Raw genomic sequence first — 24,260 nt, 5'->3', positions numbered from 1 at the left:
GTGGCAAAATGTATCGGCATCTTGGGTGCCATTACATTTTTACCGTAATATTTTACGGAACAAAAAAGTGTCATATACCGTAATTTTTACAGTTATATTTACAGTAAATTCACTGAATCACTGCAGTTAAATAAATATCACTGTAAAATTGAGGTACACAATTTCACGGCAAAAACTATAAAGTTAATTTTACTGATGGGTACCCAGGGTGGCAGTACTTCTCACCGTAACTTGATAAAAAAAAATTACAGTAAAAGTTAATTCCAGCATTTTACTACGGTTGAAAAACAAAATGTTCAATGCATGAGCAAGGTTTAATAGCTTTAAAGTTTCATAAAGTCGATACGCTATCACAAAATGGTTTTTCCTGCGGCTCAAACCAGTACCGGGGTTTAAGATACAAATTGTTTTTATTTTTTTTTAAAAAATAAAAAAAATAAATGTGTAGTTTCTGGCTTTAAAAGGCACAAGAGCTGGTTACTATTGGAACTTACATTAGAAAATTGGACTTTGGTTACCTTTTCTTCCAGGCAGACGACAATGAAAGAAAGCACCGCTGAAATATTATTTTTTTTCCAAACTCTTTCGTTCCAAATCTATTTTCTGATTTTTTTGGAATCTTTCGACGTAGCCCACGGCTAGGAGAAAATCGAGGTGAAAAAGTAGATAAAGATAGTAAAGCGATAAAAAACAGAAAAACAGAGACGCTGAAGAAAATATTTTACTGATTTGTTGTGCTCTTGGGTATATATTTTTTGTTTGGTTTCGGGTTTTTAAAATGTATTGCATTCGTTTCATATTTTTATCGAGGAATAAATATTTAATTCTGAAATCTCAGAAAAGTATATCGGTTATATTTTTAAACCTGATGTACCTACAAGTAAAATAATCTGAAAAGGACACACGACGAAATATTGTATCATTTTTAATTATTTTTTAAAATAATTTAAATTTTTTCTGTATTATAATTATTTATTTATCTAAGTTAAATAGTAAAGCACGTTTTTAGTTATTGTTTAAATGATTTAACGACAAAAATCAAATAATATGTTTTTTCTTCTAAAATACTGCACTGCAAAAAATTTGGGATCAACTTTGAAGGAAACATGCAGGCATTCAGTTTGCCGGTACTTTTTAACGTAAAATCCATCAATGGGAAAAAAATCTATTAAACTGAAATTTTTACAGTTATAATTAGCAGAAAAATCACTGAATTATTCTAATTAAATAAATATTGTTACAAAATTTACAGTATAATTCTTTACGGTAAAAATGGATGTTATCTTGAAATTCATTTTACGGATGATTGACCCGAAGTTTCGGTACTTTATAAGTTTTAATAAGATAATGGTAAAAATTTTTACTATTATCTTATCAACAATACATGAATTAATCATCAATAGAACAACATTCCATGCCTAAACATTATAAGGATTATGTTATATAAGCGATGGAATTATGTTACATAAGCGATGTAAGAAGAGCGTAAGCAAAAGTTTATGTAAATTGACGATATTGCTTAATATGATGAAAATTATCTGACGTAAATATCGCTTACAGGATTTTCTAGTTATTTTCTTTGTCACAATATTTTTTATTTATTTTTGGAGCAAGAGACAATCTTGCTGCCACATTGGTAACCTAAACATTTTATAAATACTAGCTATTATTTCGTCTGCTGAAGCTCCTGTTGTTAAAAGTAATTTGACAAAAATAGCTCTGATATTTCTTTGTACCTTGTCAATTGTTGTTGTTGTCGAGTCCATGGATGAGGTTGTACACTAGAAGCCATTTAAGGAGCGGTTAACTGCAACTGCCAGCTCTAGTGCCTCCGAGCTACAAAGGATCTTGTTAATTTTGTTACGGGTGTAAGTAATATTTTTCTTGAACGGAAAAAAAACTTTTACCAAACTATTTGCTAAAATCAGATTTATTTACCCTAATAATATAAATAAATGTTATATAAAATAAGAAAAATCGCTTCCAAAATTAACTAACTTTTAAAAAGCTTTTCGACTTTTCAATCTCAAGTTAAGGCAACAAAAGACATTAATTTGTATTATCTACAATCAACGAATAACACGATAAATAAAATTTAATTCAATCTTAAGCACTTATTTAAAATAAATGAAGAGGTAAAATGCTTAAAAAGACTAAGAAAACTGGTTTAAAATGATAAAATTAATAAAAAAAATTACACGAAAATTGGTGTAATATTTTTACATTATTCGTGTAATTTATTTTATAATTTAACATTACATTTTAACAGCATTTTCTTATTATTCATAACACATTTGAAAACGTATCAAGTTTGTTTCAAAAGCAATGACTATTTAAGAAGATTTATCTGTCTCATAAAAACATAACTCTTAAAACTCTTAGAACTCTAAAGAACTCTTTAAACTTAGTCCATAAGTGTAACTCAAAGTTGAATTGTTGTAACAGTCATGTTGTAATCGTTTAACTTTTTACTGGATTACTTACATTCATACAAACTTATCTTTAATTTAAAGGTTTATTTATTAACTTTTTATAACTAACATTTCAATGTCTTTTATTAGTATTTTTTAGACGTGTGATTGTGTCACAAAAATAAATAAAGAATAAAAGTTATTTCCGAGTTAATTTTTTTTTATTAAATTTGGCTTATTTCTCAGTGAATTTATCTTAGATCACGGCTTTCATAACTCCGCGATGCCCTAAATGTATATTTTTTTTCATTCTCTTTCCTCTTTTTTGTGTTCGCTGTTCTCACTCTTTTTATTTGTGTGTCGAATGTAGATGCTAGCACGGTTTGTTTTAGTGTAAAAGTATCTCTCTAATTTTACATGGTGTAGTCACATTGCGTATCATTATATTTATTTTAGTATATTTACTTCTTTTTGAATAAATGATTTGTCACATAATGAGTTGTAAGAATTTAAAATTCAGATTTTCTTTTACTCCAAAGATCAAACTAATCAATATTTATAATTTAAAAGAGTCAATACAGTGCTTGAAATAAAATTCTACTAATTTATATTCCAAATCTTAAGTTTTGATGTAGATTTGTCATACGTTTGATTTCATTGAGAATTGAAATTTTGCGAGAAATATGGCAGTGCCTGAATAATTTACTAACAAAAGGGAAGATGGATTTCAATTCAAAATAAAATGCGGTTAAACTGAACTCATTTATTTTCGTTATTCAGTTACATATGCATGAATAAAATATGACGTCAAATATTGTAGTGTTTCCGCGTGAACCAACTTTCCTTTAAATTGGATTATGCATGAACAGAAAAGCTATTCGTTTATTGATTTTCTTCAAATATATGAGTGCTTTGTGCTTTTCAATTCAGACTAAAATGAGTTATTGATTTGCTGTTATGGATTTATAGTAGCATTTATTGTAATCGAATAAGAAACTACTCGAAACATTCAAGTATTTGATGTATTAAGATAAATGCATCCAGATATTTATATGCTTTAATGATTGAAAATAATCCCAAAATTGCAGTTCATGCAAACATAGAGAAATAATACTTTTAAAGAGGTCAGGTTTGTGCAGTTTTATTGAAAATCAATTTCTCGTTTTGACAGATTTGAGAAAAAATATATAGTTGTAAGACATATATATATATAATTTTATTTTTAAAGGGGAATAGTTGTTACAAAATATAGAAATTTGTCAATCTTCATATACAAGGGTTCAAGAATAGTTAATCATAATTTTTTGAGCTTATTGTTAAAATGTTTTATATTGCATAAGGACGAACTGTTTGTTTTTATTTTCTTATAAGTTTTAAAATTGCAGAAGATTTTATAGATTTTCAGCTTTTGTGTTTCTTTTTTTTAATAAAAAAAATGGAAGATAAAACTAAAGTCTATAAAAAATAATATTTTTTTAAAATTTAATATTGCAATATATTTACATTTTTGCGATATTAAATTTTTTTTAAATTTGTTGGAATTGGCTTGGTTCCGTTATCAAGTGTTTTAAAACAAGAAATATTTATTCTTAAACAATTTAAGCAATGCTATGAAGAAATAATTAATAATATTAAAATTAAAAAAAATTAAATATTTATGTTTCTAAAAATAAAATACTCCCATTAAAGAGTCATGTATGAGCTCATACTGTCTAAGGGTCATGTAGTCTAAATTGTTTTGTAGTCTAAAGAGTCATGTAGGTTACGGCAGGTAACCAACAGCAAACTGGCATCAATGTGGTAGCTTCATGCACCAGCCGCATTTGCTTTTCAGGCAGGCTGGCACGTATTGATTTGAATCTCAGTGGTTTTCAAGTTGCTGATGAAGATAAAAATCAGGTGCTACACGATAACCACTCTTTGCTATAACAGCAGAACCATTCAAGCTTTTTAATTACATTCCAAACACCCCTACTAAATTTACTTTTATGCACATTTTCTGATTCAATATTTCTTAAATTTATTTTTAATTAAATAAATAGATAATTATTTAATTTAAAAAATATTTAACATTTGGATGGATATTTGTGCGAACTCCATACTTTAACCGTAAATCTCTCATATTTTTAAAGATTATTAATTTTCAAACAAAATTTCGAATGTTCAAAATTGTTCTGATCGAATTCCACCAAAAAAACATATAAATTTTAAATGGAAGTATTTATAAACCCAAGAAGAACCAGTATTAACCTGTGTACATGTACTCTTCAGTTTTAATGCGTATTAATATAGTATAAGCAAATTTTTAAATAAACGTTAAAAGTGATTATCTTTGGACTTAATGGAAATCTGTAAACGTCGTACAATTGTCTGCTATGGGTATCAACTCACCTTCGGTTGTTTTGACACTTTCTTTGCTCAAACATTTTCAAATTATACTAAAATATAACGAGATGTCAACACTCGTCTCCAAGATGAATGAATAAAAAATCCATCAGATTCGAGTCCGATGAATATGGTGGTAATTCTTAAACTGCAAAAGCAGCAGGAAAACAGGCTTTGGTTTATTCGCTTTATTTAGTCTTCCGTGTTGGGACTTATAATGGATAACGTTGCCGAATTTTATAGAACTTTGATCAACTCTTAACATAAAATAATTTGTGGCTTTTGTAATAGATAAAAATATGTATCTTTAAAATTCATCCAAGTAATTACTTGCCCTCCTGTAATATATTTTTGTGAGTTTTAAATTTAAAAAGCAAGTTTTATGTGTTTTGGGACAAAATAATCTTTAGATAAAAGTATTAAGATGAATGGACCGGTGTTTTAAAATGTGATTAGTCTTTTCAAGAATAGACTAATGTTTTCTAAAGATTAAAGTACTGCACGGTACAAACTAAAATTTTTTTAGCCAAAAGCGAAACAAAACTGATTTTTATCTACTCAAGGAGAAAACTAAATGGAGCGTTTATTTTCTGCACACAAAATAAAACATATATGTCTGCGCAGTTTCCAAACTCAAATTTGAGTTTAACTGAACAATGATTTTCGCCAAGGAAGAAGACTTTTATGGAAAACTACTTCCCTCCATCGTTGATTTTTATCCAGGCCACTAATGATGTGTCGTTTGTTTTCGCCAAGAGAGTTTTCAAAACAAAATAATGAATTTGCATATCTCTTCGCCAGAAAAGTAGTTGGAGAGCACTCTTTCGAAGAATTGGTCGATAAACGGCTTTTTCCAAAAGAAAACGAGAATATGGATTTTCAAGAAAAATAAAATGCTGCAGCAGCACTTATTTTAAAACCCAATTTTTCTATGCGGAAAATGCTTTTGGAAACAATAAATGTAGTTTTAAAATTCCTCTTCGTTAAAAGAATAAAAATTCAAGTTACTATTGTTTGAATAATTCTAAAATTTATCTTGTTTTTTTTTATCACAGAATCGCATATTTAATTAAAAATTATTAAACCCTCATGATAAAATTCATTACTTTTAGTTTAATAGAGGCATGTAACTAAAGAAAAAATATTTAAGAGGATTGTTCTCAAACCAACCCTGCATATCGATTTTAAAGGTCACACCTGGATACGCAGTTATAAAATGCAAATTTTTTAAATGCGCAAATCTGAAAGTCATATTACAATTAGACTAATGCTTTTACTTGCATTAATTTAAATAACTAGGAGGCTTCGCCCCCTGCTCGCTGGCGCTCACCAACCCCCAGAACTGCTTTCACAGTTCATTTCGGATTGCTTCGCAATCCAATGCTCGCTTTACTCGCTCATTGGATACGTTCTTAACGTCTAGTTTTTGTATACTTTTTTGAATACTGAAGTTCCGAAAACTTTTCACTGCAGAAAATTCTAAACCTGTACATTTCAATATTAATTTGAAATTGCAAACAGTTCACATATTTTTCTTAATCACACTATTCTAAATTTCAGTTGTTGAGAAAAGTAACTGTTGTAAGTTTTGTTTTAAAGTCTTTCCCACCAGAGGGCTAAAGCCATGTGTTGTAGAACAATATGAAATAGTAGTCTGCCACTGAATGCCGGATGTAAAGCATCGGCTTTGATGAAGATAATTTTGTATTTTTAATTCTCTGAAGGGCGCCACCCTAATAATATGGAATTTGTAAAATAAATGTAGATATTTTTGATTGTTGATGAAGCCCATCATTTTGTGTTTTCATCTGTGTTCAGAAGCAGAACAACTATAAGTTTTTTATTTTATCACAAAAAAATAAAATGTATAAAAAACAAAGAAAAGAGTAAGAAAATGAGTATAGTCATAGAAAAAGTTAAAATTATAATATAGTATTTGTCTTTTTGTTTAAGTTATTAAGTTAAGTTTAAGAAAACTTTTTGTTTAAGTTATTGCTAACAATTCAAATTTCTCCGAGGCAATTCTAAAGTATAAATTAAGGTAGTATTGATAAGTTGAAACACAATATTTTTAGATTTGATGTCAACAATACAATTCAATTTTTCACAAAAACGATTGTTTCCATTAAGTTCAATGTCAACAATTCAAATTTTTCTGAGGCAACTCTTAACCTCTAAATATTATTATTTTTATGTACACATTTCTAAATGTCAGTATTCAACCACAAAACAACTCAAAGTCCTCAAATTTAGCATAAGTTGTAAAATGTAATGAAAGAGGGTCATAGCAATAATGAAAGTAGAAGTAAAGTTAGCACTGTAAAATTAAAACAATATTTTTAATCAATGAGCCAAGTTCTTCAAGAAGCAGTTGTAGTTGCGCTTCTATGTCATTTTGATTTATGTTGCTAAGTTACCTTTCAAAAAATTCTATGGCTGGCAACAGCATTTTGATTTTTTAAGTTGTTTATTTTTATTTCTTTTAGAATTCGTTATTTTTTTAGCGAAATGTTTTTTAACCTAACAGAATTCTTTGCCGACTGTTTTCTCTATGAATGAAGAAAATAAAGTAAATATTTAACTGTTGTGAAAAGAATCTTATTTAGTTGTACAAAGTACTTCAGCCAAAATTTGGGAGCCACGTAAGAGAATTATATATATTAGATCAGAAACACATCATTAAAAGACAGAATGCTTTGGTGTTTTCAAAACAAAGCAAACGTTGCCACCGGCGGAAAAGAAATACAGCCAAAATTTGGGAGCCACGTAAGAGAATTATATATAATAGATTTTTAATTAAAAATAAAAGGAAACATTGTTATAGTATCAAGATATTATGGTTAAATATTTACTTAATATTTTTCCAAATAAAATAAATGAAATCTTTGATATTTTGACTGTTCTAATACTAATTCCATTATTATATTACAAGAAGTAATAAATTTGATTAAAGACTAGAAGCTTATTAAAATGCCCCATACATACGAATTTTGAATAATTTAACATGCTAATAGTCAAAACAGGCTTCGAGCGACTACTTAAAATCGATCAAAGGATTAACGGAATAGTCAAGGGACGGTTTTTGCAGCAATTTGAGGATTGAAGAAACAGTATCCCATCTCCATACTAGATATGATCTCCCATACTAGAAAGTTAATTCTCTGACACCGAAATTTCAAACTTTTTTCAATGTTTGTATTAAATTTCGGTCAATATAATTAAAAAATATTATACTTCTCATTTAAATAATTTATGGTTATGAAATAAAGCATTATTTCATAACCTCTCTCAATCTTTCAAAATCTTTCAAAAACTGATCACTTCCAAACAATAATCTTTCAAATTTGCTCGTATCTACAGTTATTTAGATGTAAGGGAAACAGTTATTCACCATTCAAATTTTTTAAAATTACAGAATTAATTATTCATAAATGTTTGAATATGAATGAAAAAAAATCAAACTACTTTTTTCGTATTTTTTATTTTAATACAAATCTGATACTCTTAGAGATATTTTTTCGTAACTATTAGGCAGTTTTGTATAATGAAATAGCCAAAATATATTTTAATTACAATTAGAGTGTCAGAAAAGAATATGTGAAAGGGACACTGGTTTCCCATCTGCCAAAGTGTTAAGTTCAGGTAATTAGGACTAGGTAACGAAACCTTTTTTAAGAAACTTATACAAAAGTTAACTTTAGTCAAAAGTTAACTTTATTGATAAATATGAAGCAATCAGAAACTTAAGTTAAAGGGTAACTAAGACTGAACATTGTTAAAGCCCCAGAGGCACTTTGCAGGGAAAACTGAAAGTTCATGTCATTACTTACGATGTAATGAAACAGTTAGAAATTTCAGAACAAATATCGTTGATGGATTTAAAAAAAATAGATTTTCGTACGTTAAATTTAATCACAGATATACAGTGCACTACATTTAAATTCTAAAATTTCAGATAATTTTTTTAAATAGTTCTTTTTCAATAATAAATCAAATAAGCATTTATATGTACTTTACTATTGTTCTAAATTACTTCATAATCCGAAGCCATAACTTATTTTGACTATTATTTGTAAGTATCCTCACCATAAATTGATAAATAAATAACTGCCATAATGTAGTTTTGCTTATTTACTTGTTAAATAATTAGAATAAATATAAATAAAAGAAACTTCAATGCAGATCGATAGAAATTTCATTTAAAAAATAGTGTTACATGCATGCACCCTCAATCATAAAAGTGGTAAGCTCTGAATTTATTTATGCATTTTTTCTTGTAAGTAATAAAAGTAAGTTTCGCCTGAAACATAAAAACGTATTATGAGTGAATCGATTATATATATATATATATATATATATATATATATATATATATATATATATATATATATATATATATATATATATATATATATATATATATATATATATATATATATATATACATATATTTTTTTACAGAAAAAAAAGCAAACAAAGTATTTGCTTTGAGTTTTCTTTCCTTTTTTTTCAGCTGAAGTAGTTCGATATTTCATTAGTGAGACTCTAGGTGTAAAAAAGTTTGCTCGATTTTCTGTCCTTGACTGGAAGATATTCTTATGCCAAAATATGAAAATTTTATGCTTCGCCTCATAACACGAGGGTAATGTTCTTGTCTTCCTAACTGGAAGCGAACCTATTACCCTAGAACCCTGCTGCCATATGGTGCTAAGTGCAAGTCATCCCCTTCCAGTGTTTTTCCTCGCCCTCGACATGAAAATTCTTATCGATTGGAGCAAAACATTTTATCAAACTACATAAATTGATTGAGGTGAACATAAGTGCGAACTTGTTCTTGGAACAAGTTCGATGATTTATTGGGAGAAAATGATTTTATATTTTTCGCCATTATAAAAAAAAATTAGACAGATGTTTGACAAGTTAATGTAACATTTTATTTTGGCTTAGTACACATATGCACACTTTTTCAAAATAAAGTCAAAAGTCTCGTATTTTTAATGCTCTTTGAGTTGATTAGTTTGCGTAGTATTGTTTACATTTGATTTTGCTAGAGTTTAAAAATTGTTATTTACATGCAAATATATAAAATATTTTCTAATAACAAACCTTTTCAAGATTTTGATAAATAGTCTTATACAAACAAATTTTAGTGAATGTAAATAAATTGTCTGGAAAATTGAATTTGTGCCTGAAAAGTATTTTTTTAGTTGTCTTTTCATACTTTTTTGTATTTTCTTACAAAACAATGCAGACTGTGCTAATCAGTTGTCAAAGCACTTTGTGTAAAAGATAAAAAATTTGCAAGATAATATTTATGAAAAAAAATATTATGTGTACTTGTGCCATAAATGAAATATTAACTTTGGTAATTTGTAATTTAAAAGAATTCAATTAAGTAAGAATTCAATAAAGAGACATTTTAGCAAAAGTAATTGTTAAATTTTCTTTTAAAAAGTTAATTTTAATTGCTCACTGCTTTAGATTTATTAATGCATGCAAAAAAATCGAATTCTTATAGTATGGCGATTTAATGGTAGTGCAAGTGCTTTCGCAAAACTCATTTTAAAAATTATATTAACAATATAAAATATTATCAGAAAAAAAATACGATCTGCAAAAAGATGAGTATGGATGCAGATAGTGTCCAGTCCAAAAAGCTTTTATTTATTTTTTTTTTCATCTTTGAGGTGTGCATTTATTTCAGTTGACATTTCTACCTTTGAAGATGAGTGATCAAGAACAACAGGTAATCAAAAATAAAAATAAAAAGATGCTATATCCCTGGACTGCAAGCTGGTTTGTCTGGATTTATGGCAAATTCATCAAAAGGCATGGCACTTCTTAAACTCGAAGGAATATTCGATTAAAAAAACAGCACTGTGAGCGCACATTTTCCAATTAGAATAAACTCTTGCAGTAATCTTATCTGGTTTGGTTACGGAATAAACATATTTTATCCCCTCGCTGGAGCAACAGGATGAAAATGTATGAGGGGTATGGTGAGCTTCTACAGTGTTAAGGTGGCATGGCCCCACTCGGAGAGTCAAGGAAAAAAATATTAAAGAAGGGTTTAACGTTATGCTACAATAGTCATTACGTGAAAGTTATTTCACTGGGAGCGTCGTGATTTTTATACTAAAGCTTGTGATTGCCAACAAATATTAGTTTTTAGCTGGCCTGTTTCTGCCCAATTTAATACTATAACCAGATTTTATTTTCGAAAGAGTCAGTGCATAAGCATGTTACAACTAAAACCGAACAGTGACAAAAAATATTGCACGTGTCGATCAAAGAGGCCAACAAACAGGTGCAGGTGATTAGCAAGCAGATAATTTCAATGAAGCTTGTTCTAAGTTGGGAAAAGTGCACAATTTGCAAATTGTAACTAAGTGGAACAATGTCACATCATTATTAATGACTTTTATTACACTTTTATTTTTAAAAGTTTTGTTTAAACAATAAAAATAAAAGTAGCGATTTGTTTAACGTTAATATTTAGACCAAAACGAAAACTGAAAGAGTAAAGAAAGTAAAAAAATAAAAATAACAAAAATAAATACTGCGAGTTTATAATCAGCAACTCTTCATTGAAATTGTTTATTATTAATATATTATTAAAGTATTGCATTATCTATTCAACTTGAAGAAAATAAATTTTCAACATGTAAAATCAAAATTTTAGTTAATTCTAAGATTTTTTTAACTTCCATTTGCTAAATATTTTCATTGTTACTGTTGAGCATGATTATGCTGAACTGTCGTTTGAATTTGTTTTTATCAAAAAATACTTGTGTATTATTTACTTATTTAATTTCTGTAATTTATGAAGCACTTGAGTTTTGATAATTTGCAAGACCTAAAATTTTTGTTGAAAAAGAGAAAGGGTGCTTTTTAACATTTCTAAGAAGTAATTAATTTCAATTTTAATAAAATAGGAAACTTTGGTATTTTTAACTTTTATTTTATTTAACTTTTCTCAGTTATGTTTTCTTAAACAGACATTTACAATTGTATTTTTCAATACTTATTAATTAAACTTTTTATATGATGAAATTTTTTAACAGCAAATAATATTTTTAAAAGTGATAAATGAAATGAATGTTTAAAAATTATAAATTTTATGTGATAGTTGTTTTTTAAATCATTATATATACTGCGTTAGTTGCATATAACCAAGTAAGCATAATTTCATTGAGGTTAAAATTTATAGTGTTCTGATTATAATAGTTCAAAACTGTGCAAGTCTGCTAAAAAATATAAATAAAATTAAGCTTTAGAATAATTATACCTTATTTGAAATCAGATACATTTTCAAGCACTATATTCTTATATGATCTGCAAGATATCTCACTATTTCTACACTGAAGAAAAAATACCAAGTACGATTTTAAGTACAAACTTGTAGTCATCATGCAAAAGTAATTTAAAATTGACAAAATAACTACTGTTTGAAAGAATCTGTGCAACTATATTACTACTAAAAATGGGCTTGTTTTTTAAACGAAATGTTTTTGCAATGAATCCATAAATTGAAACTAATATGCATAAAAAACGTGCTGTCAGTAAACAAAGAAACAACAAATAAATAAAACTACAAAAATAAGAAAGTAAGTAAAAAAAATGTGACAACATGCATTGTAAAAATTTTTAGTTTCCTCAATATCGAAATCTGTCGCAACCGTGAGTCAAAATTTTTTACAATGTATCGCATAAGCTATGACGAGTTCGGCAGTATTTAATTTTTAAAACGAAAAAGAGAATGCAAAATATTTTCAACTGATGCGAGATTGTCTTTTTTTTTGAAACTTTGATTCATTTTAAATCATTTAATCTCATAAATGATGTGTATTCCATTTAAAAACACGCACGATTTTGAATGCGAAACAAAATACAAAAATTCATACAAGATTAAAGTTTCACTTTAAAGATTTGTTGGGAAGATTTGCATATTACAAATTTGACGGAAAAACCACTCAATTATGCCATGGATTCCTTTTTTAATAATGTTTCAATTCAAGTATTTAATGAACTAAGCTAAAAAAAATCTTTCTTCCAAAGAAAATGAGAGCATATTTAGTGGATAACTGTCTCTCAAAATCACTACAATTTTAATAACAACTAAGAACATAAAAATCATTTCAAACAAATCTCCCGTATCTATTTTTTCTCTATCCCTTCTTTTAGAACGGTAGAGAGGAAGAGAGAGAGATTTGTGTCACAAATTCTTTTTTAACAACTCATAATCCCTTCTGAAACGGGAGATTGGAATATTTTTCCTATTTGAAACTACTTATTATTTTTTTTTCTTCCGGGGGGAATCACATTTCCCCTATGATTTCATTTTTTTCTTAAATAAAAAAAAGGGATCATCAGAGAATGAGATATTACTTCGGGCTGAATTTATAGAATGGTTAATTCAAGCGACATATGCCTGTGCTGAAATTTGAAGGTAGCTCTTCATAATAGAAGGCATCGATTTTTAAAATAACCTGAGGGATTTTCGTGCTTTTTTTCATGCTATGTAACTTACTTGAAATTTAAGTTGAGCAATAAGTCCTTAATTGCAACTTAGAAAAAAAATTCGATGAAAATATGTTTTTTATATCGTTAATTCTTTTTCAATTATAAATATAAGGGATTTTTTCGTTACGAAATTGTAAAGAAAAATTTAATCTCGAGTAAATAAAAAATATTGCTTATTTTTATTTATTAAATATACACTTTGTATGTTTTATGTAATGTGAAGTACATTATATATATATATATATATATATATAAGTTCAAAATGTAGAATAAAACAAAGAAAAATTATAGACATATGAAGAAAAAGGGGGGGAAATAATAAGTAAAAAAATGTAACAAACAACTGTTTAAAAAGAAGAAAAAAAAGAAAAAAAAGGAGGAAATTTTATTTAAAAAAACCGGAAAAAACTGGAAAAAAAGGAAAACTGGAAAATATATATATATTATATATATATATATATATATATATATATATATATATATATATATATATATATATATATATATATATATATATATATATATATATATACAGATGGGTGACAAAATAATACGAACACCTGTGAAATATCAGAAAATCTTTATTAATCAGGAGTTGGACCACCCTTTGACTGAATTACAGATTTAATACGACGTGGGATAGATGCATAAAGGTCATGGACAACGTTTAAAGGAATATTAAGCCATTCCTCTTGCAAAGCGGCCTCTAATTCCAAAAGATTTGATGGAGGTGGGAATCGGGAACGAAGTTTAGACTCCAAATATTGCCACAAATGTTCAATAATATTTAAGTCCGGAGACTGAGGGGGCCAGGCGAGATGTTCAACTTCATTGTCGTGCTCTTCGAACCATGTTTGAACGCACCTAGCGGTATGGATAGGGGAATTGTCGTCTTGAAAAATCGGTTTCTCTCAAGGGAATACAGTCTGTACAAAAGGATGAACATGATCCGCTAGAACGCTTAGATAGTCATTAGATTTAATTCTCCCATGCAGACGTACTAGTGGCCCAAGACCACGACAAGATATCGCACCCCAAACCATAATGGAGCCACCTCAATGTTTCACAGTTGGTTAGAAGCATTCAGGATCAAACGCTTCTTTGTCTGATCTCCAGACATAAACGCGTCCGGTGGTCTGAAATAAGGTGAAGGATGATTCATCGGATCATATTACCTGCTGCCACTGCTGTGGGGACCAGCCTTTGTGACCTCTACACCACTGACGGCGCTTGAAAGCATTGTTTGCTGTCACCGAGGGTTTACGAATTGCCACTCTCTCATAAATGTTCGCTGCATGAAGTTCTCTTTGAACAGTTCTTGTTGAAACGGGATCCTGAAGATGACTGTTCATGTCTGATGGTATCTCGGATAACGATTGCTTGTGTTTTCGAGCGACCACGCGCTGCAAGACACGTCTATCCCTATCATCAAGCTTTTACTTTCGGCCACTGTTTTGCTTTGAAGACTTCGTCTTACCTTCTTTCTTGTATGCTGTCATAACTGCTGATACAGTACTTCTTGCAAACCCCAAAAGGTTTGCTGTTTCTGTCACCGATGCTCCACTTAAACACGCCCCAACAATCATCCCTCTTTGCAATTCTGACAGGTCAGACATTTCACCTTATAAAAGCTTGTTAGATAAACTCATGCAACACAGGTGACTAATGTTGAGAGACTGATAGCATCCTCTTCACGCTCACTAGGTGGCAGACTTCTGTTGCAGGTGGCGCGGCTGTACTGCAGGTGTGAAATAAGTCACACTTTTTCACAGGTGTTCGTATTATTTTGTCATCCATCTGTATATATATATATATATATATATATATATATATATATATATAGATTTTTTAATAACCTGAGGGATATTTGATATTATTATTTTTGTGTTATGCAAAACTTAAAATTTTAGTTGAGCAAGAAGTCCTTAATTATAACTTAGAAAAGAATTCTATCTATGAAGATATTTCTATATAACATTAAGTTTTTCGCAGTTATAAGCATAAGGAATTTTTTTGTTACAAAATTGTAAAAAAAATATCCATGAGCTAATTAAAAAATGCTTTTATATATTACAAAGATATTTCATGTTTTATGTGATATGAAATATATTATATGTTGATTTTCACTGTATTTTATTAATCAATAAAAGTATCAAACTGATTGAAGTAAGAAAAAAATACTTTAAAACTTATAGATATTTTCTCTTACATGCCGTTTGAAATTTTGAATTATATGACATTTTATTTTTATCTATACGTTGTATAATAACTGGAACCTTCAAAAGCCTCTTTTCTAACATAGAGTATTTGATGCTTTTTGTACTTCATATATTTTTATATTTCATACATATTCATTCATATAATTCTTTTTTAGGCCAAAATAGGAAGGTATGGTGAGACAGTTTGATGAAATGAGGCAATTCAAATAACTTTTAAGTTGATTTCAAAAAGAATTACAAACTCCTATGGATTTCTAATTAAACTATACTGTCATCAGGAAAAAGGAAAGAAAAATCATCAGTTTTAGGTAAGACTGAATCATTAATTTTATTTAGTTTTCTAATAATATGCTTAGAATTCACATTGATAATATTGCCTTAGAGATTACGTTCTATGCTGAACTTCTAATTTATTCCTATTAAAACTGGTTATTTGATATATCTTTACTTCTGCAAAGAACTGACACAAATATTTATGACATTTTGATAAATTAAAATTTAGTGTTAATTATGTATTTAGATTGAATTAAAGTCACTTTTCTTTAATTGATAAATTTGATTGATAAACTTGTAATTGGAACTTTTTTATAACCTTTTTTTATATTTCAAAATTTTATCTAAATCTAAAGTAAATATTAGTCTAAAACTCATTTCAAAATTGAAGCTCAGTAAATGATAATTAATTTCAATCAATTTAAAATATTTTTTCTATCATTCAAAAATAATAAACATACTGTAAAAAACTTATTGAAAAACAACGTAATAAGAAAACGGAGAACAAAATCGAAATGCATAAAATGCTCCAAAACTATTCCGTTATCTGAAACAAAATTGACAAAGATTCATTAAATGATCAAAATATTAACAGTTTCGTTCAAGGATCAGAATTTATATGAATTAATGATAATCACATTATTATACGAATAGCACTGATTAATTGAAAGCTTTACACAACAGCGGTTTTAGCAGTATATTTTTCAGTAATTTCGGAGGAATTAACATTGTACGTTCAGCAGTCAACAGTAACAGCATTGCAATTGTTTTTTTTTAAAAAAGATATTAGCCTTAATGGAAATTTAATTCAAAGAACTTTAAAAAATGAATTCACTAAAGCCTTCAATTCCCAACATTTTTAAGAAGAAAAAAAAATGGGAATTCAGTAAGTCTTTAAAATTTATATTGCAGTGTTTTATGGAAACTAGAACAACTTGTTTGATGACTTATTATTACACATTGCCTTTCTGTATATTTTTTGATTTAATAATGAAAAAAAGAAGTAAAAACAAATACAAGCTGTAAGAAAAATTCAACCACAAATCTGTGACAGATACGAAGTTTATGTTGTGTTTTTTTAAGAACACGGGGCGCATGTTTCTAAACAAAGCGTGAAAATCGTAAAACTCCTTCATTTTGACTTTTAGTAAGTTCCTATACATCACCTGTTAAGCAGCTCATCCCCTGCCCTTATGTATCCTTCAGTATCCTCAAATGACTTGTATTGGTCATTAAGTAACCCGGGACACCTCGGGACACTAGGTCTTTAAAGAGCTTTAAAATTAGTCATTAGACATTTTTATTTCCGCAAAGCGCTGTCACAAATCTTTATAACATTTTGAAAAATTAAAATTTCAAGTCTAATCGTCACGGAATAATTATGGCAAGATATTTGTTTTAAAATTTTATATCAGTTTATTTCATAGCGTGTTTTAAAGGAGTCTATAATAATTTGTTTTAAATAAATAATACTATGATGCTTTTTCTTTATACAGTTTGGAGACATTTGGCTGCTTAGTGAGCTTAGTTGGTGCGATAAAATTCTGATTGTTTAATAGTATTCGGTGAAAACATTTAATAAACGGTTTTCTCACAGTTAAAAATTTTATTGCCATCTTTTTCAAGAGTGCTTGATAGTATTGCTTGAAGATTGTAAAATTACACACAAAAAAATTTTTATTCAACCATTTTTTCCGAAAAATTTCTAACAGTGTAGACCACCTCAAAGTTTGAAAATTTAAATTGTTCTAAAAATGCGAAATATATATATATATATATATATATATATATATATATATATATATATATATATATATATATATATATATATATATATATATATATATATATATATATATATATATATATATATATATATATATATATATATATATATATATATATATATATATATATATATATATATATATATATATATATCTGTAACAATATCTATATTAATAACGCTTTTTTAAGTAGGCATTTTTAATTGATAATGAAAATAGTGTGAATGGGGATTGTGGGATAGTGGAAAATTTTCTAATAACCTTTAGTTAGTTATTTTTTATATTAAAAACTAAAAGAAATTGTATGTAAGGAATAATAATTGTATGTACAATCATTTTTAATATATTTTAATATTCGAAAAAAATTCCATATGAAATGCATTTGTTTCAAACAGCGTTATAGTTTTTATAAAATAATTGACTTTATATTTAAAACATTGCATTGCCATTCCATCACAATTACTATCATTGATCTCATTTTAAATAAATTAACAAATTGTGTCAGGCAATGATGAGGCAAACCTACGATTTAACTGAAAGCAGCCTCGCTCCAAAATTATTTCGTAATTGCCAGAGAGAAAAAATGAATCCTGTTGAGTTTCAGTGGATTCTATGGGCTTTCTTCTTTCCTTCATACATATTTTAAATTTCCTTTAAAATAAAATAAATATTAATTCCAGTAAAATCTTTAAAAAAATATCACTACCTTAATCTCATGAGAAAAATCAGTGACGTGAAGTGACTTTGATTTGTTTTATGTAGTTTCACTATCATATCGTTGCTACTATTGTTTAAAATGGTTTTGCTGTCATAAATTTTGCTAATATTGTTTAAAATTATTTTATTACTACATTGTAACCAGTTTTGTTGGTCCTAATTTCTCTAAACTCTAATCCTAATTCTAATAAAGCAGAGTGACAGTATCTGTTTACCTAACATGTTGTTGGTAGCAGCATTTAATTTAATTTTACTGCGATTAGTTTTGCCTACGAATTCTTATACATCAAAATACTTAATCACTGTAAAATAATTTATAAATTCAAGCAATGTTACCGCAATAAAAATACTACTCCCATTCAAATTTTTTTTATGCGAAATCACGTAGGGCAAACAAATCTTCTAGTTTTGACATAAAATGACTCAAAAGCTGATAACTGATTTTGATACCAAAATGATTCTTGATAGTTATTCTAGATTTGTACAAAATTTTACGGTATTTTATTTATAGTCTTTAAATAGTAAAAACGAGATGTGTAGACGACGAACATTTTTTGAAACAGCAGATGTGACGAAGAATGCAATAACAATGGAGATAATATATATAAATGGATCCCTCAGGGTAATAGAAAAAGAGGAAGACCTAAAAATACTTGGCGTAGGAAGATTGTAAACGAATTGAAAACAATGGAAAAGACATGGAGAGAGGCAAAATATCAGGCCACAAATAGAGTGAGATAGAAAGCTATGATATGCTCAAATTCAGGAGTTAAAAGAAATATATATGTGTATGTAAATAAATATACGGAGCACGCATCACGATAATTTTTGTCCTTAGAATGAAACCAAGTGACTGGAGGGAGAATTAAGGGTAAAAAATTCTATCTCCCGCTTCCTAAATTCAATTCTTCTTGTTATCACTTTTGGAATTGCGATTATTTTATTTAGAACACAAATGAACTTTTAGAATGTTGTTATTTTTCTTAAAAATCATAGTAACACGGATTATTCTATTTTATTCATTATAAAATCGAAATTTATACTTTATAACTATCTTGCAAGTAAATGTAAGTAACTAAGAGCACATAAAAACACAACTTTACCATAAAGTCATGGAAATATTGAATTATTCAGTTTTAATTATTTTTTTAAAATTTTAGTGCTGAAATGTAGTAATCGAAGTTTTGGCGACATTGTTCTCTCTTTCCTCCTAGTTCATTTATGTCATATTATTTACGCTTATAATACTTTTGAAAGAATAAATTCTACAATATTTAATTTTTCAAATTGCATCTGCTTGCTTTGAATAAATTCAGTTAATAAAATACAATCTTTCCGAGAGAAGAGGAGCTATGAAAGAGTTTTACTAAACTATTCGGAAAATGGGACAAAGTTTCATTTTTTTTATCAATTATAAGTTCTTTGAAGAAATCGTCAAAACTTTTTAGACTGAAATCATCAGTTCTTTTTTAACTGTGATAGTAAGTGGAAAAAAATAAACTAAATCTAAACTACTGAATCAAGTTCTTATTTTTTATAAAAAGATCCATTTTTATCGCTTTTAAAAGCATTCAAATAATAAAATTTTCTTAATTTTACAAAAATGGAAACATTTTATATAATTTATGAATGGAATGGAATTAAGGAATGGAATTCTAAAACAATTTTTAAGCTAGCAAAGTGTTGCCCAAAAATGATTCAATATTTAACAGCTCTGCTAATCTTAATACTCCTGAAGCTTTTAACTTTCCTCCATTACCAATAAAAGCAAAACAAGAATCTAATATAAGAAAGATTCATCTTAACTGTCACACGCCTCCCCTCTTTCTCCGCCAAAATCGCTTAAAGAGAAGGAGCATGTGACATAGGGGACTATGATCTTTGGAACAAAAAAAAGATGGGAAAATATAGCAGCTAGGTTACTTTATCTGAGTTACACCTCCATGGAACTTTAAGCCAATTTAGAGACTCTAACATTATTTAAAGTATTTTATAGTACAATACGTATAATATATATGCCATATATATATATATATATAATATATATATATATATATATATATATATATATATATATATATATATATATATATATATATATATATATATATATATATAGGAGCCAAAAATTAATTCAAAACAAGTAAATCCTGTATTTTTTTAAATAATTATTTTAATTATCAAACTCATTAATTGCAAACTTTAAATTATCCTGTATAATATTATTACCTTGCGCGCATCCATTTTCGGGCCCACCCAAGGTAACTAACAAATTAGACGCGCTTCAGTATTGCAATAAGAACGTGCGATAAAATATAACTTTATTTGTGCTTCTGTTTTCATATTTTGTAATCTGGCAATCTTATTACGAAAATATTTTAAATCATTCTTGAAAGATTCCGGTACGCGTAAGTTCATTTTATTCGCTCCTCGCTATGTAGATTTCCTTTAGTGTACTGTTCTCTAATCTCTATACATTTTATTTTCTGTTTTATGCTTGATATATTTGTTTGTTTTTTCGTATATTTTTTTTTTCACTTAATGTGTTCTAATTTCGTCTCAATTTTTTTGAGTGCTCCTCACACTATTGTATTGATATATTTTGCTTTGCTATATTAATACAATATTAGAAAGCACTCCTTTTATCTATCTGATATAATCGTGTTGGCTGATGAAGTGATTATATCTTTTCTTTAATTTGTTTTCCGGACTTTTAATTTTTTTTCTTTTTTTTAGGTTTCAAAAATTTTATTTTTTTAAATACTTTCGAAAAATTATTTTTAATAATTTTCTTTTGTCATTATTTTTATTATTTTCCGTATTTTCTCAATAGTTTAGCTTATTTTATGAGTTTTATTACTTGCAGCTTATGCGCAGTTTATAAAACTTATTAATTTTCTTCGTTTTATAATTATATTTTTTCGCTCTTTGTTTTTATTGTGCTATAAATATATATATATATATATATATATATATATATATGTCTAAAAAAGATAAAATAATTTAAAATTTAATCACAGTCTCACATTAATCGTACTCAAAACAAAACTTGTTGGTTTGCTCCATTTCCACGGTAGAGTTCATTTTTTGCAGGAACTAGAAAATAATTCTAAAGTATACTAATAATAATAATAACATCAGCACACGGCATGTACTTGATCCTTTCGGATCCTTCCCGTTAGTAACTGTGCTCCTGTTGTTTAAATAGCTTTATTATTCTAGAAAAGTTTTTTGTTGTAATGTATTTTACAACTGTTTTTTTAAAATAGTTTTGCCATGCTTTTTAATACTACAGTAAATAGTTTTATTTTCATTTACTATTTTATTGCCATAGTTTAAAATAGTTGTATAGCTATAAATTTTATTGCACTTGTTTAAAGTGTTTTAGTTGTTTTACTTTTATCATTTATCAGCAATTATCTATAGTGAGAAAATAAACAAAATTAATTATTTTACATGCAAGCTTTTACTCGATTAAGTTTTCAAACTAGAGAAAATTTCTAAGCATATCTTGACAATTTGTGAATTTTTTTTTTTATTTAAACAAAAATGCTCCATAAACTTCACTAAATTAGCCTGTCTACTAAATAGTATCTCATTTGACTTCCTTTATTTCACTGAAAAAGGTAAAATAAAAAAATAAAAAATAAAAAAACGCAATCTCAGATTAATCTTACTCAAAACAAAACATCGTAGTTGGATTGCTTAATTTCCGCAGAAGCGTTAATTTTTCGCCGGAACAATAAAAGAAGACATCCTTTGCATTTCATGCTGCAGGTCGCACAGAAAATGAAACGCGGTTTTTAATTAAAACATGGTGGCCTATTTTCAGAAAAGTATGTAATTCATGGAACAAAATAAAAAAGATTTAGCATTTAATTAGTTTTTGCTTCTTTACGTTGCAGCTCATTTCTAGTTTAGTTGGATATAAAGCAGGGATTTGAGCTTCTTTTGTTACTATGGAATCTCCAGATTTTCTAGATGAACAGACAAGTGGGCATTTTTTCGGTAAAGATAATTGGTCCCAGTGAAGCAATCAAATCTTTTATTCTTTCCTTACAGGATTGTAAGAATAAATGATTCCCGTTACATTGTACGGATTACGATATGCATGAAATAAAACTCATTTGTGAATTAACGGAACATTGAATTTACGAAAAATTGAAAGTCTGATTAGAAATTTTTCATTATTTAAAGACCATTATTAATGTTCATATTTCAAATAAAAGAACATGGAATATTTTATTTTTGAATATTCTTTTGAAAACCAGGCGATTTAATGTTAGGGTTAATTATTCGAAATTAAACACAGAGTTTTTATCAAAAGGTTCCTAATGGGTTATATTAAACAATTTAAATATAGTACGTGTTATAATTAAAGAAAAATATTAATTAAATTGCTAGGTAGATTTTTATCTTTTACAATATAAAAAGAAATCTGATTCAAATTACAATGAAAATTATTGGCATACCGAGTGCAGGATTCATAAAATAAATTGTTACAGAAAAAAACTATAATTTTATTTTTACAGTAGTACTTGTTTAATTACAGATATTGAAGAATTTTTAAAGCAAGTATTACTGTAAAAATTGCAATATATCAGACGGTAAAAAAAACTGTTAAAAGGAATTTTATAGTAAGAAGTACTGGTCATAGAATTCCTCACAGTAATTTGGTTCTGAACATTTTACGGTGCAGTTATTTTTTCTTTAATAAATATCCATTCTTTTTTAAATTTTAGTAAATACATAATTAAATATTTTTTTCTTTAAAAAATAACATGTTCTATTTGAAGCTGTACCCCCAATTATTGCCAAAACGTTAATTAAGATAGACATTTCGGACCAAAAATAGAAAACTGTTATCGTAGGAACAATACTAAACATAAAAACTATATTTATAGCAGTAAAAAATTGGGAACAACAAAATTTTATTCTTTAAAATTTTGTGGAAATTCAACTTTAAAGACGAACTTCTGTATGCGTTTTTTATTCTTTTTTTGGGAGGTGGATGTCTTTCGGATATACATATATTAACTGTAACTTTGGTCAGTACTTTAATTACAATTTCCTACTCTAGCATAATCGTTTTTATTATAGGAATATGCATTTGTTGCATGGTAGTAATTTCAATTTGGTTCAAATGTTATTCAATGCCCTTTCCGTCAGACTAATAGTAGCAAATTTTCTTAGCTTTTCTCTCCATGCAAAGCAAATATGGGTTAGTTCCATCAAAAAAGGACCTCTACAAAGGCAAAATTACTCCCAATACTTATGATTTAGGAGTTTTTTTGTCTTCTGGATTGGGTTCAAAATTACAAGGCTACTACGTTGAATATTGGTAGACGTAAACTTTAAATTGGGTAATAAACGACTGTTGTAAAATATGCATAAATTTCTGTTAAAATGCATCTAAACACTTTGATTTTCAATTTACATGTTTTTTTCTGATCTCCATGCTTTTCTTCCAGATATTTTAGTGTGAACGAAGATTTTTCGCATTTTTCTCTTCTTTCTGTTCTTGTACCTTTTAATTTTTTGCCATAATCACTTGTGAATTCAAATAAATAGGATATAAAATACAGTGATACAAAGATTAAGAAAAAACACTAGTTTTATGAGAATGAACTACACCACAAATTAGATTTGTAAAAAAATAAGTAAATTAGTAAGTAATAAAAAAATAATTTAATTAGATATGTAAACTATACTGATTGCTTCGGAAGTATCAAATTGGATCGATGGAAGTCATGTTAGTAGTTTAGTGAGAACATTAACTGCAATTTGTTATTTGTAATTTGAATTATTTGTGATTATTTGTAATTTTACATGGATAATTATTTGTAACTTGAAGTGGTTCTTATTTAAAAGATGCCATGAGTTACATATTTTCTAGTTATAATTGTTTAAAAAATATAAATAATTAATAATACGTAGTAAATATT

At 27.5% G+C, this 24,260-nt stretch overlaps 1 protein-coding gene across 1 annotated transcript in view; it reads left to right on the top strand.

Moving 5' to 3' along the window:
* Window positions 1-24,260, top strand: part of LOC107438938 (uncharacterized) — a 150,686-nt gene that overhangs the window by 34,794 nt on the left and 91,632 nt on the right. The window contains exon 2 of the mRNA XM_021147419.4: window positions 15,694-15,846. The gene's annotated coding sequence lies outside the window, so the exon portion shown is untranslated. The remainder of the gene's footprint in view (window positions 1-15,693; window positions 15,847-24,260) is intronic.

Source organism: Parasteatoda tepidariorum, chromosome 3, assembly GCF_982258835.1.
Source record: "Parasteatoda tepidariorum strain Cologne lab strain chromosome 3, Ptep-v5.0, whole genome shotgun sequence".
Taxonomy (NCBI): Eukaryota; Metazoa; Arthropoda; class Arachnida; order Araneae; family Theridiidae; genus Parasteatoda; species Parasteatoda tepidariorum.
Note: the sequence above shows the minus strand (reverse complement) of the source record. Positions and strands in the feature narration are given on the sequence as shown.